The following is a 14,262-nucleotide window of genomic DNA, read 5'->3' on the forward strand; positions in this document are numbered from 1 at the left end:
CTATAGTAGTACCAACACTGATATCCAGTCTGTTTGTAACCCAGATGCTATAGCCTTACTGAATATTGATATGGAAGTAGTGCGCAGATAGTTTGTGGAGCAGGCCAGGTTGCGCAGGTCTATTGAGTAATAGCCAAATCTGAAGAATAACTGGCATAAGGAATGGATGTCAATAAGCTGTTGAATGTTTTCAAAATGCATTCTAGGGGATATTGAAGCCCTTAGAAGCTCGTCAGGGGTTTCTCAGTGAGCATCCTGTGTTCACTCCTCCACCAACAAGGCCACCTGTAGGCTGTACAGTGTTGGCTATGTTAATACAAGACAATGGTTAAGCCCTATGTGTTCACTATAGAATGTGCCCCAGAATTTTCTGTAACATGCACGGCAGATGGAGGCAGTTTGTGAGCAAACTAGCTGCTGTGGAAATGATTCACTGGAAGATGGATTAAAAACCACAGCTTGAACAGATGCCTTATTTCATGGAAATGTTTACCATCTTCTAAAGATTCTCCTTAGTAGAAAAGCCACAGGTTTTCCTTCATGTAATCAATAATTAATTTTTAGGGTTCACTATTATTGGATATTGGAGCAGCAGTGGCGTAGGAGGTTAAGAGCTTGTGTATCTAATCTGGAGGAACCGGGTTTGATTCCCAGCTCTGCCGCCTGAGCTGTGGAGGCTTATCTGGGGAATTCAGATTAGCCTGTACACTCCCACACACGCCTGCTGGGTGACCTTGGGCAAGTCGCAGCTTCTCGGAGCTCTCTCAGCCCCACCTACCTCACAGGGTGTTTGTTGTGAGGGGGGAAGGGCAAGGAGATTGTAAGCCCCTTTGAGTCTCCTGCAGGAGAGAAAGGTGGGATATAAATCCAAACTCTTCTTCTTCTTCATATAGTATGGCTGCTAAGCTGAAATGTGTTTAAAAGGATTAGCCCAGGGGTAGGGAACCTGCGGCTCGAGAGCCGCATGCGACTCTTCTGCCCTTGCACTGCGGCTCCATGAGCCGAGCCGCCGGCTTCATCCTTGCCTGCCCTGCAGGCAGCAGGGCAGGCGCACCAATTGCCCGCAGCCAGCTGGGCCGGGCCGCGGGCTTCCCCTCTCGCCCGCCCCGTTGGACCGGGGTGGGCGCTTTCCCGGCGGCTGGCAAGGCCAAGCTGCCGACTTCATTCTTGCCCGCCCTGCAGGCAGCAGGGTGGGCGCACCAATTGCCCGTGGCTGGCTGGGCTGCGCCGTGGGCTTCCCCTCTTGCCCACCCCGTTGGAGCAGGGCGGGCACTTTCCCGGCGGCTGGCGAGACCAAGCCGCCGGCTTCATCCTTGCCCGCCCTGCAGGCAGCAGGGCGGGCGCACCAATTGCTCACGGCCGGCTGGGCAGTGCTGCGGGTTTCCCCTCTTGCCCGCCTTGTTCGAGCGGGGCGGGCGCTTTCCTGGTGGCCGGCAAGGCCGAGTCACTGGCCCCATCCTTGCCCGCCCTGCAGGCAGCAGGGCGGGTGCATCCATGTGCTTCCCAGAATGAGCGGAGTAAAAGGTAAAAAAAACCCCTTTGTATACAGTGTTATCTTTATTTTAAATGTCAAAAATTATTTGCGGCTCCAAGTGTTTTCTTTTCCCGTGGAAAACAGGTCCAAATGGCTCTTTGAGTGTTAAAGGTTCCCTACCCCTGGATTAGCCAAATTAAACATGTAAAGATAGTCCCTAGTGCAAGCACTGGGTTTGTCATGCCCCCAGAGAATCTCTTATTATTTTCTTTATTAAGTTTCATTTGTCCCTATAGCTAGTATGGGTTTAGTTCCTTTGTATAGAATTCTAAGGGAGGGAACTTTAGTTAGACCCTGACCCTTTAAGAATCCCCCTAGAGGCAGTCTTCCTTTCATTACCCAGGAGTGCCCCTGTTTATTTATTTTAGTCAAAGGTGCCAGTGGAATTGGAAGACAGCAATATCTCGTATGCCTATGGTGTATAATCTAAAGTGTATAGAGAGCATTAAGTCTAAGGTGTTAACAGAAAGTAGAATCCAGATAAAGCACACTGAAGGAACCAAGAGGAAGCCCAGACAAAGTGGACTTTCCTGGAAGGAGTCTGGAAAGGATAAAAGTCTCAAGTTGTTCCAGTCAAGCAAGTACTTTATTTTAGTCAGACCCTGGGAGGAGTTAGGGCCTCAATTCTTCTAGCAATAACCATTTTTTAAAAAAAAAACTGTTACACCTTGCTTGTGAGTCTCCCACTCTGTTCTGGCCGAGTACAGGGCACCTAAGGCTGTTTTACTTGGGGAACAGAACAGGGTCATTACTGACACATGGGGTGACATCACATCATGACATTTACTAGGTAGACTATGTTTATGGCATGGTTTGCCATTGCCTTCCCCCATCATCTACACTTTACCCCCAGGAAACAGGGCACTTTTTTTACTGACCTCAGAAGGATGAAGGCTGAGTCAACCTACAGCTGGCTACCTGAAACTGACTTCCGTCAGGTTAATGGAGGATAGATCTATCAACTATTATCAGCTTGGATAGCTGCATGGAAGCTGCATGTTCAGATGTAGAATATCACAGAGTAGCTGGTGTTGGGGGTAATGGAATATCCACTATCTTCACACTTTGGTTATTTGCACCTGGCTAATCTCTGTTGGAATCAAGAAACACTGTACTAGGTGGGCCTCCTTCTAATCCAGCAGGGCTTTTATGTGTCATTAGAAAATGCTTTTCAAAGTTTATATGTACCTTAAGCTGGGTTTGTTTTTTTAAAAAAAGTTCTGTTGTGGTTTGTCTGTGGGAATGAGGTGTACTCACTTGACCTTATCAGGGCCTGGGAAACTCAGTCTGCTGTTGCTCTGCCAGCACCTTGCTTTGCAAATTCCCACAGAGTCAGCATCTTGTGGATTGGCAACCACTAGCACCGCATTCACAATGTCCGGCAAACACTGTACAGTGTTTTGTGTGCACGCACACATGTGTTTGTGCTAACATATCGATATTCACAAAACCTGGATAATAGCTGAAATCAAAATTCAAGAAAAAAAAGTCAACAAAATAGATGCTAAGTGGAAGTTCTAAAATCTGATTTCAACTTTCTTTTCTTTTTCCTTCTTCATATCTTTCTCTTAATCTCTTACTATAGTTTTCTTCTCTTCTTTCTTGTAATTCTTTACTATAGTTTTGAAAAATTTCTAAGTTGGTATTTTACAGATTATAGAAACCGGTATGATGAATATAATATTATGTAAAAATTTGTAATAAGGGTATTTTACACATAATAGATGTTGTATAAATGTACTTGAAATTTATTTGAAACCAATAAAGCTTTAAACAAAGATATTCACAAAACCATCCTGCTGAATATCTGATCTTACCCAGGTTTTAAACCTTTGTTCTCTGGAAAAATTATTAAGACTGCTGCAGACCAACAAACCATCCCATAATATCTTCCTTTTGCAGTCGAAGTGTCAGGGAGGCACAGCATATAACTTTTGTGTGGCTGATGGCCACTTAGGGTATAACTTTCATGTACCTGACAGCCACTAATGTTTCTGAGTTGAAACCCTGAATCTGTATTGCTGACAAAGTAGTTGGAAACTGGCTCCTATAAAGAGATCTTTGTTGAAATAATCTGCACCACCCAGGTAGTTACGCATACCTGTCCCTCGGTCTTGTGATGATGACAGGGTGTGGAAAAAAACCACTGCTTTTTCTCGCAAAGCCCTCTGTTTCTTGGATGTGACAGCTTTGTTATGACTGAATAGTCCCATTATCAGAGTTATGGGAATTTCTTTGCTAATGGATTCCTAGCACTTGGAAGGCCTTGGTTATTTGCATATCAGCCCGACTCCAGTCAGAAAGAAAGTGTTGAAATAAATGAAAACATCACCACAACTAGGTCTTCGAACTTCGTGTTGGTTCTCTTCATTTCCTGACAACTGAGTTAAAAAGAGATCATTGCTACGCGCAACACTGGGTGATCGTCTAAAGAAAATGAGTGCAGGGATCTTTCCTTTATCAAGAAAAAAATAGATATTTTTCACCCACAGTCTGTGCTAACTGAATACGAGCTTTAAGTCTTCAGACAGTAAGGTGGTCCCTCCAGGCAACATACAGTCATAGAACAGGCCAATCTTTTGCAGGTTTGGTTGTGGAAAATCCCATAGTTGTTACTGCAGAGCATGCCTAGGACTGCTGCCTTAATGGTAAAGGTAAAGGTAGTTCTCTGTGCAAGCATTAGGTCATTACTGCCCCGTGGGGTGACATCACATCACAGTTTTTGCTAGGCAGACTATGTTTACAGGGTGGTTTGCTGTTGCCTTCCCCAATCTTCTTCATTTTACTCGCAGCAAGCAGGATACTCACTGCCTTAATTTCTGTTAGCGACACAAAAAGGCTATGAAGGCACTTCTAAGATGACACAAAGCTTGAGGCCTTAGAAATACCATTTTGCCCCCGAGCACTAGACAAAAGCAATATTGTACATGGATTCAAAGACGAATTTTCTTGTAATCACTAGACCCATGGGCTTCTTGGCCAGCTGTGATCTGGGATGTTATCTGAACCAAATGAGAAAGAATTCAGAGGAGCCGATTCCCTACCAAAGGAAATGTGCCACAGAAAAGGGCTTTTCTGTTACAGTCCAGCTCCTTGGACCCTTCTCAATTAACACATGACTGAAGGCGAGCAGTTCTTACGTGACACAGCTTTATTTGGGATGTTGGGGGAGAAAGGAGGCGAATGACTTAATATGCCAAGACTTTCCTTCTTTTTCTGTTCATTTGCTCCATCTTTTGGAGGCTGGTCCACTCACAAAGAACCCCTATTGCGAGAGGCACCCGGGAGCAGCTGCAGGTGTCCAGCAAGCAACACACGACAAAGCCTGCTTGTTAATCGGCCAGTCACATGGCCTGCGGTCCCCTGCCCCAGCCATCGCCACTGTCTTCAGAAGCAAAATAATCGACACCGCCAGTCAAAAGAGCCATTCTCCCAGGCTTTCTGAGCAGCTACTGTCTGGCCTTTCTGTGAAAAGCAGGGGGTTGGCTTTGCCAGGGGTTGCTGGGTTGGCCACTAGTCAGCCCTGAGGGGAGTAAAAATTAATGCAGTTGTCAACACCGCGGTTTAGAGATGGCAGTCTGCTGTTGAATAGGGGAGGGGGATTCCTGGGGGCTTCTTTTCACTCTTTGTAAACACAAGGGATCGTTCTCCAAACAAAATGAAGCAGGAGTCCAGGGTCACCTGAACAACTGACAAAATGTATTCCAGCAGATGGTGTCACGAGTCAGAGCTAACTTCTTTGACGCCCGCTGGTGTTTTAATTCTGCTGCTACTGATTTAACGCACCTTCCTCTCTGGAAACTCTGAAGTGTTATCAAAACCCTTTCAAATGTAATTAATTTTTTAAAATGCCCCTGTACTTGGAAATAATGGATTGAAACAGCTGATTCACTGTAACTACTGTTCATATACTGTGAGTGGCATTAAGAACATAAGAAAGAGACTTGGATCAGACCAGAGTCCATCTAGTCCAGCACTCTGCTACTCGCAGTGGCCCACCAGATGCCTTTGAGAGCTCACGTTCAGGATGTGAAAGCAATGGCCTGCTGCTGCTGCTGCTCCTAAGCACCTGGTATGTTAAGGCATTTGCAATCTCAGATCAAGGAGGATCAAGTTTGGTAGCCATAGATCGCCTTCTCCTCCATAAATCTGTCCAAGCCCCTTTTAAAGCTATCCTGGTTAGTGGCCATCACCACCTCCTGTGGCAGCACATTCCAAACACCAATCACACGTTGCGTGAAGAAGTGTTTCCTTTTATTAGTCCTAATTCTTTCCCCCAACATTTTCAAAGTATGCCCCCTGGTTTTAATATTGTGAGAAAGAGAGAAAAATTTCTCTCTGTCAACATTTTCTACCCCATGCATAATTTTGTAGACTTCAATCATATCCCCCCTCAGACGTCTCCTCTCCAAACTAAAGAGTCCCAAACGCTGCAGCCTCTCCTCATAAGGAAGGTGCTCCAGTCCCTCAATCATCCTCGTTGCCCTTCTCTGCACTTTTTCTATCTCTTCAATATCCTTTTTGAGATGTGGCGACCAGAACTGAACACAGTACTCCAAGTGCGGTCGCACCACAGCTTTATATAAGGGCATGACATTATAAGTTTGTGTATTAACTGTATTAGTTTGTGCTGAGATTAGTCTTTATACCGATAGTATTGATTCACTGTTCTTTTATCATACGATTCTTCCAGTGAAATTGGGGGAGCATATATGGTCTCCCCACTGCCACCACCATATTATCTCATAACAATCTTGTGAGGTATTTTAAGCTGACAGGGACAGCCCTTGTATTCTTAGCAAGTGGGGACTTTAACAACTAGCCATTAGTTATCACGCTGGCTATTCAGTATTTGCTTGTTTGTTTAAAATATTATATTCTGCCTTTCTCCCCTAATGATACCCACCAAGGTGACTAACCATGTAAAGGACACATGGTAAAATTACAGTAACACAATAAAAACAGGCACTAAAATCGTTATAATGAAACATAAAAACATCCATCACTAGAATAACTTTAAAAATAGTTTCAAAAACAGTATATAAAACAGTTAAAATACATACAAACTATTAAAACATTGGTTAGAACAGAGGGATCATTGAGGGAATGGTACACAAAACAAAAAAGTCTTCAACTGCCAGCAGAAGACAACAACCGAAGAGGACAGACAAATCTCCCTGGAGAGAGAGCATTCCAGAATTTGGGGTCATGACCAAGAAAACTCTGTCCCATATATTTACAGATACAAGTAAATTTACACATACTAAAACTTACTTCTTGTCTTTCCGAAAGCCTTTCATTCAAGGCACTTTATGATCTATCTTAGAAGTAACAATTCATAGCAATAAAACCATAAAATAACTGAAAATAATCAAATAACCAATAATAATAATAATAATAATAAATAAATAATAATAATAAACCAAGCTTACTCCTGAGTAACGCACGCCTCGGAGTCAACCATTTTCCCTAAACTAAAACCTCAGTATTCAGGTTAAATTGCCATGTTGGCACTTTGCAACAAATAAGTGGGTTTTGGGTTGCAATTTGGGCACTTGGTCTCAAAAAGGTTCGCTATCAGTGGTGTAGGCTGTTGCCAGGCTCAGTGGGAGAGCGGTGATTAGCTGCTGCTGCCCAGCTGACCTAGCTTGGTGTTTGGACCAGGGAGATACTAGGCACTAGGACCCAACAGGAGCATTCTGCAAGGGAGGAGGTCCAGGAAGTGGCAGTGGATGAATAAAAAAATCTCCTGAGAACTTTTGGTGAGACACAGTATAGCTGCAGACACAGTGTATCTTCACATGAATATTACTTCGCTCATTCAAGTTGAAATTGATAAAAGTAATACAATCGATCTGGTTTGTATCTGTGCTTAAACGTTACATTCTTAATGCAATGTGACAAAGAGAATTTTAAAAAAAACTTTCAAAAAAGGAGGGTAACCGGGAAGAAAAAGTGATTGAAGGGGAGATTGGGTGACTACGTGGGGCATGGATTAGGGCCAGGTATTTGGTGGGGTAGAGACAAGGGTAGCTGGCTCAGAAGTGAATACAAAAAAAAATTGTGGTAGAAGTGCTCGGGAAAACAATGGAGGAAAAATGAAGGACATTTCCAGAACCAAATGGAGAGAGGAAATGAGTGAAATTAAAAAAACAACCACCCAACAACATAGCATTTGGCTACAAGAGAGGTTGTAAACAATTTGTGCAGAAAAGGTCCACATTTGGCCACATCTCTCAGAACCCTTGTTTGGACCTCAGCATCCAGACTGAAGAAAGGAAATGCCCATGTCAAAGTAATATTTCTCTACCAAAAGACAGAAGTCCAGTTAACCCCTCAGCTACCCCCAAATAATTGGGTTGGGGCATTTCCTTGATGATGCCATAAGGGTGTGTAGGCTGTAGGAACTAAGTGGCCTGCCAGGATGCATCTCATAGCTGAAACAGGGAACATGTTCCCAAAAAGGCATTTTCAGGGATATGATTTCACAGCCAATTTGAGTGCCACATTTGTTTGTTGCATTTCTATCTTGCCATTTCTCCAAGGGAAGTCTGGAGAGCACAGAGCAGGTTATGTCACTCCATACAACAGGCTTGACAGGTAGGTCGTGTGAGAACACATGACTGGCTCACAACATCATGGCTATTGGGACCGCATTACCCCATATGTCCCTCTGAATGCAGAGGCCAATTTGCTGGTAGTCCCTGGCCCCTCAATGATGTGGCTGGCCTCCACCCGGGCCAGGACCTTTACAGCACTGGCCCCTGCCTGGTGGAACACTCTTCCTCCAGCTGTCTGGGCCCTGCGGGATCTTGGTGAATTCCGCAGGGCCTCCAAGACGGAGTTGTTCCACCGGGCTTTGGGAGCGTCCAGCCACTGATAAGTGCCCCCTTTTATTCCCGTGTAATTAGGGTCCATTATCATCTATAGGACCAATCCTTTCTTCTCCCCTCTTGGGAGGGTTTAATGAGGACTATTGCGGGCATTGTTCATATGTTATTTGCTGCATTTTAATTTAAATTATTAAGAGCATATTATGTACTTGTAATTTTATGTTGTTCACCGCCCAGAGTCCTTCAGGGGTAGGGCGGTATATAAGACTGAATGAATGAATGAATGAATGAATGAATGAATGAATGAATGAATAAATAAATAAACGGAATTTGACTGAGTTCAGCATTCTACCTGCTGTCTCTGGTGGCACCCAGAAATACAGCATAGGAAGAAGACCGCTATTGAGAAATATACTTTTATCTCAGAATAGGCAGTTTTAACCTCAGAACTGTTGGGCCTTACACAGTCATAGCGAGATGTGCACTCAAGGAACAAGTTATATTTATACCAGTCAGGCATTTAAAAATAAAAGCACTTTTTTTAAAAAACCAAAAAAGTACGGGCCTCCTGCCAATGTACTTCATGGAACCTTGCTTCTTGAATGGCGACAAAACAGCACCATTGCGTCTCATGGTTCCATGGAGATTGACTATTTAATATGCATAAAGCTGTCTCCTCACAGATGTTAAAGAAAGACCACAGTGATGAATTGTTTGGCTGCTGGGTGTTGAGGTAGCATATAATGGAGAATTACTTCTACTGGGAAAGATTCAGAAGCTGGTAGAAGGGGATTTCATCAGGTATTTAATAGATTTTTTTAAAAAATCCTGTCTCAACAATATGGTAACACGACAGAGCCTGCTTTTTCCACAGTCTTTTCAGAAAAAAATGACAGAAAGGAATTATTTCAGTGCCTTTTAAGATAATTTGTCATCATTGAACCTTAACAATAGTAGCTGCTAAAGCAAAATAATGAAAAGCCAGGGAGACTTTAGATATGAATTAAGATTGTTTTCAAATTAAAAGATGCAAATTGTCTACTGTGTAAAGTCCCATTCTCTAGTAGAGTCAGAGCAGCATACAGCCCCACCTCCGTTTTATGCTCGCACACCAGGCCTCAGAAGTAAGGCCAAAGATCACCCAGATGCTTAATGGCTGAGCAGGGATTTGAATTCAAGCCCCCCCTCCCATTTTTGTCTAACTGCTATGTTACCCTGATTTTTTTAGTTATTATTTTGCTGCTCCAACCTCACCTAATCCTCTCGATATGCATAATCACCTTCTCTATGTATAGGACGAGCAAATTTCTATCCTCAGGATGTACATAACCTAAACAAATCTGACTTTCCAGTCCTTCATACCAAAGCTGGAGAATACTGGCATTGCTCTACTCTATTTTTTTAACCCACTTCCTGCATTTTTGGTGTGTCATGCCTTGAGCAGTTTATCGTTTGCAGTGTTTTCTAACTTCAGCCTGAGTCCTCTTGCATTGTTCACTGGATGTCTTATGCTCTCTGATTTAATGGGGTTTTTTATATTTTGTTATCCACCTTGAGTCTCAGCGAGAAAGGCTGTTTGTCCAAATTCTGGTAGCTGAGATACGCTCCCCCATCTTTCAGTTAAAAATGAGAGGCATTTTTTTCTTATACGTTCCAAAAGTAAATATTTTCAAGTGTAATTGTGAATCGCCCTGTGCATTGTGTCTCCAGGGTCGATTCCCCACTGAAAAAAATGAATCTAGATGCATCCAGGTTTGGAAAGATTCAGCATCTTTTGATCACGGTTTGATGGACCCCACTGCAGCTTAGGCCCCCAAACGATCCTTGTTCCCAGCAACACAACAGCAATGCAGGACTCCCCATTATTGGCGGATTGAACGCGTGATCCACTCAGGGACTTTCCTGATTGGCTGCTGTGTTGTGTTGGGGCGGGAATTGTTCTTTATTTCTTAACCCTTTATGGATCCATCGCCTCATGGCGCGAAAGCAATGTGCAGAACGATTCTCCTAAGCAACCGGAGGACGCAAGAAGCCGCGGGCGATTAAAGCAAAGTCCTGTTTCCGTGCACCTCTATGTAGTCGGATTCACATGGATACGACGTGTAGCACTGCTTTTTATTGCCTTCTACTGAGTCAATCAGTCAAAACCGCCCCCATGTTGCTTTGTATCTACGTGGATGTCCGGTTCGCGAAAATTTTTTTAAAAGGCTGCATGCACATTGCGCACAGCCCACTGCATCCTCATTGGATGGGAGGCTCCATGTCACTACTAGCGGCGGGAAAAACTAATCCGGATTCACCCCCCAAACTTCTCCACCGCTGCAGATGAGTAGTTGTTCGGGGCATGCTTCTCCATGGAATGGAGGCAAGTCCAGAGCAATGGTCTCTGCACAGATTCAAAGACAATCTCCTGTCTGAGGAGAGTTCTTCTGCATGATTGACTGCATCTGTCATGGGACAAAACTGTGTACATACAGTTAAGGTGACTGGAATAAAGGAATGAAATTAGAATCACGGATGAATCATGCAGAGATGCAACAGGCAGCTTCTTTTCTGGATAGGTCCTTTGGGCTCACAGGAGCCTATAAATATTTAATTTATTGTTCATTAGCAATTTTGAGGGAATTATTACTTTAGGGTTGCTTCCACATGGCAAGGATTCACGCAGCTCTTGTTGCTCCTGTGGATGTAGTTGCTACTGTCAATCTTGCAATTGTTGATTTTTTAAAAAGGCTGAAAAAATCATTCCAATGGCTTGAACATTTGTGGGACACAAAGAAAATGGTTCCAGTGTGGCCAGGACTTTCCTGTCCACAGAGGAGGCAAAGATGATTTGACTGCAGTCTTTAAAAAAAAAATCATACTTTAGAAAAGATTTCCAGCAAGTGTAAGATCAAGGGATGACATTGGGTGGGTGCTATTGGAAAATGAACAACCTGCAATTTGGATGCCAAACAAGAGCAAAATGTCAATGTGGCAGACACGTCAGTTGTTGATGTAACAGCTATCCCCATCCACTCATTGGACCACAGATTATTATACTTACAATTTGGTCTGTGTCTTTTAACCAGGTAGATTTTTCACCATTTGTGGGTTTTTTAAATTGTTATTCTTTATAAGTTTAATAATAATAATAATAATAATAATAATAATAATAATAATAATAATAATAATAATAATAATAATAATAATAGCACACCCTGCTCTACCCCAAACAGCCTACCCTCCTCCTGCTGGAGAAAATAAAGGAAAAACACTAAAAAGAGAAACAAGATTTTAGTGTCAGAGTCTGAGACAGTCTGAGGCCCTCGATTCAGGGGTGGTGGTGAGAAGGGGAAGACTGAAAAGAGGCTGGAGTGGAACTAGAAGATTCCTTACCTTTTCTGCCATCCCCCCAAAAGAACAGAGTGGTTACCCAATTCTTTTAAGACTCAACCAGTACCAGAGGGATTAGGAGTCTTTCAAGAGAGCTCTGTCCCTGTTTATGTCCAGGGGCTGCTGGTATGAGGAGCAGGACGCTGCCCTCGAGAGGAGGCCTGGCTCCTTTTACTGCCTGAAGTGAGGAGATAGGACACACTGCTCGCTGCCCGCTTCCAGATCTCCGTAAAAATCTAGTCCTCCCAGCAGCAGGGTGGCACTACCCACTGCTTCTGCCAAGGGAAAATGGGCACACCCTGCACTAGCAACCATGGTGAGCCCTCTGCCATGCCTCCCTCTGCCAGGGTATCAACAATACAAAAGGAGGGGGAAATGAAAACATTACATCATTTGAAAAGAGTCCAGTACACGGTCAATGTGGAGTGGGGTGGAAGAAACTGCAGTCCATAGTTTCCGGGGCTGGGTGCTTCCATGCAGAGTGTGAGTCAAACTGACAGGGTAACGTAGTGCTGCCAGAGACCCTTGCAGGGCAATACAATCTAGGAAAGGGAAATCAAGGCATATTCCAGCTGTCACAGCCCAGCTCTACAGAGTCTGTGCCACATGATGCCCTTTGGTGATTTCTTGGGAGGATACAATTGTTCGCCATTTGTTCCTGTCTTGTCACAATACCAGTTTGCCTCGACTTCAACAATTTTTGTTCAGAGAGAACGAAATGCATAGAATAAGTCATTCAGTTCTCTCCCTTCATGTAATTTTTAGTTGTCTTAAAGAATCACATGTGACTCTGGGAAACTTATTTTTAGATGCTGCTGAATAGAGTGCACTTTCCCTCTTCCCTTGCTGCGGGCCACTTCCCTTCCCGTTCCGTTTCTAGGGAAAGACTGGGGAAATGCAGATAGGCATTTCCAAGTGAGAAATCTACAGTAGCTAAGGACAGAGTCTTGTTCTGAAAGGAAAGGGCTCATAATGAAGATAGTCATCATGGCAATGGTGGCCATTAAAATTAAGACCATGAACCCTAGAGAGCTTGTCTGCTGTCGTATAAAGGTACGTGAGGCTGACACTCCACAGACATTGGTGTCATGGCCTCAAATTTATCTCCCTCTGCCCTGTTTTATCCACAGCCGCTTGTAGTCAACCCCGCAGGGTCGTCGCTAAGGAATAGGCGAGACGCGGAGGAGGTTTCATCTGGCGGAGAGCGTCAGCAACAGGAAGCGCGGGATTTCGTGATCCTGACAACTCTGCCCTGTGCTGGTCTCTGGCACCTTTTATTAGGGTTTCATTGTGGGCGTGTAAAGGAGGTGGGTAGGGAGATGAGCGGGAGACCGGGAGACCTGGAGATCATCATGTGATGCATGATCTCACCTGGCTGCTACGTGCGGAGAGGAGCGTAAGCGTCTGGGCCTAATCCTCACCTGGGGGCAGATCATTGTCCCTTTGTCTGGGACGCCCGGTGACTGAGCCAGATAGTTCATGACCCGTGACTCATACGGGGTTGAGGAGTGGGGGTGCGGTGCGACCAGAAGGCCGTAGGTCCGTTGGTGTGCCAACGTTCTACCACGGTGCTGCTGGGTCAGCAGTGCATTACTACAGCCCATATCGAGCCTGATGCAGAAATCTGAAGAACTCACAATCCAGCACATTGGTTTCGGTTAATACCCATAAAAAACGATATTACAGGACTTTTGTTCTGAATTTTTCTTACACAGCAGTGATTCGTGCACTTGTGCTCCTTTGCATGGAACATATGTTCACTTTGGGTTGGATTAGTTACACACCCACATTTCCCCCTCTTCAGAACTCATGGTGCAGCAGCTCAGAGAAGCTCTGCAGTTTGAGAAAGCAGGCAAAGTGTTTTTTTCCCCCTTGCCTGCACAGGGAAAGCAAAGCAGACCAGTATGCGTTTTGCTTCTTCAAGTTTTCCATTCCTTCCTGGCTTTTCCCGCCCATGCAGGGATAATTCCGCCCACTCCTTTGCTGGCATTTCCAGGGGATCGATAGTGCTTCGATTTTTAAAATTTTTGATACTCTCGATCTATCACAGGAGAAATAGATCATGAAAACAGTTCGTTTTAAATGAAAACTCACATCAAACAATCTCCCGACCCAGAAGCAAAGGATAGGCAAAATGGTGGCTAGACTTGGGGAAGCAGTGGGGCACCTCCTCGTGTGTAAATGAAGAAATGTGGGGAGATCCCACTGCGAAGCAAACAGTAAGTGCACAAAGCACCAGTGACCAGTAATTATCTTTAATAGTCCCTCTTTTGGGTTACTTGGATGCCAAACAAATCAACGTCCTAAATTTGTCCCTGTTTTATCTTTTTGGGATTGCTGTTTTGAAAAATCTACAAAAATCTACATTACGATGCACAGCTTCTTTTCTTTCCTTCCCCCCACCCAGTAACCGCTTCTCCACATAACGACAAAATTGCTGAATGTTTTTGAGTCACAGCTATTTCACAATAAGCCTAAGCAACATTCTACTCTGCAGATGTTCAGCTTTAAAGTAAATGG

The sequence above is a fragment of the Sphaerodactylus townsendi genome, linkage group LG07 (genome assembly GCF_021028975.2).
Source record: "Sphaerodactylus townsendi isolate TG3544 linkage group LG07, MPM_Stown_v2.3, whole genome shotgun sequence".
In the NCBI taxonomy this organism is placed as follows: Eukaryota; Metazoa; Chordata; class Lepidosauria; order Squamata; family Sphaerodactylidae; genus Sphaerodactylus; species Sphaerodactylus townsendi.